The sequence below is a fragment of the Heloderma suspectum genome, chromosome 2 (genome assembly GCF_057233095.1).
Source record: "Heloderma suspectum isolate Gila_16-S chromosome 2, 16-S_ref, whole genome shotgun sequence".
In the NCBI taxonomy this organism is placed as follows: Eukaryota; Metazoa; Chordata; class Lepidosauria; order Squamata; family Helodermatidae; genus Heloderma; species Heloderma suspectum.
Window position 1 is genome coordinate 360423927 of NC_139459.1, and position 3485 is coordinate 360427411.

Consider the following 3485-nt stretch of genomic DNA (forward strand, 5'->3'; position numbering starts at 1 on the left):
TGCTTTGGACCATGACTTGCTAGTCTTGTTTCCTGTCAAGTATATCTAGTTAGGAACACCAATAGAATTACTCAAAATTTAATGTGCTGACTTATTTTTTAAACAATGAGGTATGTTCCACACTGGAGCCTTTGCCCACTGCAGAGCCATTTGCTCTTTCCCAGGCAACTTGAGGTGGCTTTAAAAAGTTTGTTTGTATGGCAGTACATTCCCCATCTAAACCGTACAATGGCTAAAGTGTTTTAAAATGGTGACCATGCACTATCAAGAATTAGTGTTTTATGTGACACATGGCACTGCAAGAAAATGTTGCACTTTATGTTCATCTCCTAAGGGTTCAGGTTTCCTACCTGTCAGTCATGCCTTCTTCTGTGATAGTGTATTTCGTATGGAGATTGACTTGCCTGAAAGGAGAGTATTTTTCTCTCTCCCATGACATACCTGCTTCCTGTTTTTCTCTGCCAACTGACACAACATTCTCTGGCTATAGGGCATTCTCTGTTCTTCTCATTGGGCCTTTTTGGGTGGTAAAATTTTATATTTTATGATGAGGGTTCTTCTACAAACCTGAGATTTCCCCCCAAACATGCTGATACCTCTCTCATGTTTCTCAGGTGCCCCATTGTTGCTCCTCCCATATTTGCAAAATGGGAATGTAAAATGCATGAGTATGCTATGATAAAAACAACAACAGGTAACTAGGTTGAGAGAAGAAACAACAGCATAACATTTCCTTCAACACTAGGGAACTTTTATTGCATATTAGGAATGTAATAATGCAATACTATCGATGTCAACTCAGAGGTAAGTCACATTGAGCTCCGTGTGGCTTACTGCCAGGAAAGTGGGTATAGGATTGCAGTTGAAGTCTCATTCTGCAACTATGTGCTTAATATGTTGCAATTACTGTGACTTGTATAAGATAAATAAAATAGTGCAATAATTCTAATATTCCTTTTCTCATTATATTGTCTCTTTATTTTAGTTGCCAGAAACAAAACTCAGGCATGAGTTCTTAGGTTCTAAGATGGCTGGAAGAATCAGTGAGGCTTGAGCTCATCCAGATTTTCTGATTTCCACCTCAGAGCTCAGTTGATCTTATTCCCACTCCCAAAACATGAGCACTTCCCTACTCCTTTTGACTGAGGAAAGTACGCATGTCAGTGTACATTTTTAAGCGCACACACAAAATGCACAGTTTTCCCCTGTAAACTCAAATGTGAAAATGTTAGGGATGTCAGAGAATTCTGCCATGAAATCTGTGGCGGAACGAAGCCCCCCGCCCCCCCACCCCGCGAAAGGCACGCAAAACAGGACACCTTACATGCTGCCGTTTGTGTTGCTTTGCGAATGGTGGCCGCGGCCGCCAGTCGCTTCTTCATTATAGCAATGATAGGCTACGTACATACTTAAGTAGCCTATCACGGCTAATGCAGGGACACCATTTGCACCCATCTCTTTTGCCGTAACAGGCTACGTAAATATTTACATAGCCTATCATGGCCAAAAAAAAAGGGAATGCAAATGGCGGCCACCGTAGCCGCCGCCATTTGCGTTCGCTGCTTTGTTTTGTTTTTTGCCGTGATAGGCTACGTAAATATTTACATAGCCTATCATGGCAAAACACAGGGACGCAAATGGCGGCGGCTACGGCAGCTGCCATTTGCGTCCCTGTGCAGGCTGCCCAGCGGCTGGATGTCCGGCTGCAGGTGGCCCCAGCCAGCAGCTCCGCGGAATCGCCACGGAGTGGAGCCGGCTGGAGAGAATTTCGGGGGGAGGGACGGAGCGCCTCCCCCCCACTGTGAATGTCACCCATTGAAAAGGTAAGTGACTTTCGTACATCCCTAGAAAATGTGTATATCTGAGGCTTTCTGATTTGTGTGTGTGTGTGCTATGCCCGATTATATTTTGGGCGTTTGGGGTTTACGGACACTGTTAATGACATTATATTTCTTGGCAGAATGGGATGAAATTTCCAGGGACTGTTTCCTCTTCTGTGGGGACCTACTCTGTCAGGTTTCAGATGAATACGTGCTGGGATTTTTGTGCAAGAGCAGACTTTACATTTTGAGGATATCCAAATATAGGACATGCTCTTCCCCCATGCTCCTTGTGGACCAGTGTTCCGAAAATGACAGGCAGCATGGAGGCAGTCCTGCTTAAGAAAACAGCAAAGTTTAGACGGAGAGGTGGAACATTTTATGTGGAAAGGGAGTCCGCATCTTTCTTTCTTTTCTTTTTTTTAGGAGGGGGGGAATTAGGGATGTACGAAAGTGACTTACCTGTTGGTGGATTATGTTTATGGTGGGGGGGGAGGTGTTCCGTTCCTCCCCCCGGAATCCTTGAATGGCCAGCTGTGCTCAGCGGCAGCTCCGCGGAGCAGCCGGCCAGGCCCAGCCAGGCCAGAGCCGTCTGCAGCCGGATTTCTGGCCACGGAGGGCTCTGGGTAAAAAACCCACAAAAAACGCATACACAAATGGTGGCGGCTACAAAATGTTTGGGCATTTTATTAAATTAATAGTCACAAGCACAGAATCTGTTGGGTTTTCTTAGACATTCTCATTGGCTCACCTCCATGCATAATTTTTTAAACACCATGTTTCCAACCTCAGGTGTTTTGGCCTCAGACCTGAAGCTGTTTGGGCAGAACACAGGTCAGGGCAGGTATGGAGCCGATGTCAAACATATTGCCTTTCTTTCTGTAATGATTTATTTCACCTCTTCCCCAGCCTCTGCACCAGCACATCTCCTCTGAAGAAAGTGCATAATCTTAAGAAAACGACAGTATTTTTTATTTGTTTGCCCATTCAGAAGGCACTTCAGGTAACAGATAATGGTTACATTCTTACAGTTGCCAGTTTGTAATTTGTAGTTACAGAATATGGGTTTTTCTTCTTTTCAGAATATTGAGCCTAAGTCTGCTACAGGGGGCCATCATATGGAGGTGAAAAAAAGGCATTTTGCATGTTTTCTGACTTTATTAGGAAGTAGGGATGTCAGAGGATTCAGCCACGGGTCTCAGTGAGGCCGAATGCCAGTGCATTCAGCCCCCTGAAATCCGTGGCGCAACGAAGCCCCCCCACCCCACAAAAGGCGCGTGAAACGGAGCACTTACCTGGTGCCGTTTGTGCTGCTTTGCGAATGGCGTCCGCATCTGCGGCCGCCATTCGCTCCCCCATTTTTGCCATGATAGGCTACATAAATACTTACGTAGCCTATCATGGCTAATGAAGGGACGCCATTTGCGTCCCTGTGGAGGCTGTGATAGGCTATGTAAATATTTACATAGCCTATCATGGCAAAAAAAAGGAACACAAATGGCGGCTGCTGTAGCCACCGCCATTTGTGTCCGCAGGCTCCGCATGCCTGCGAATGCACCTGGCTGGAGGCTCCGTGGAGTTGCCGTGGAGCAGAGCCAGCCAGGTTAGGATTTCAGGGGGAGGTGCAGAGCGCCTCCCCCCCCCCACGAATCACCGCTTCGAAAA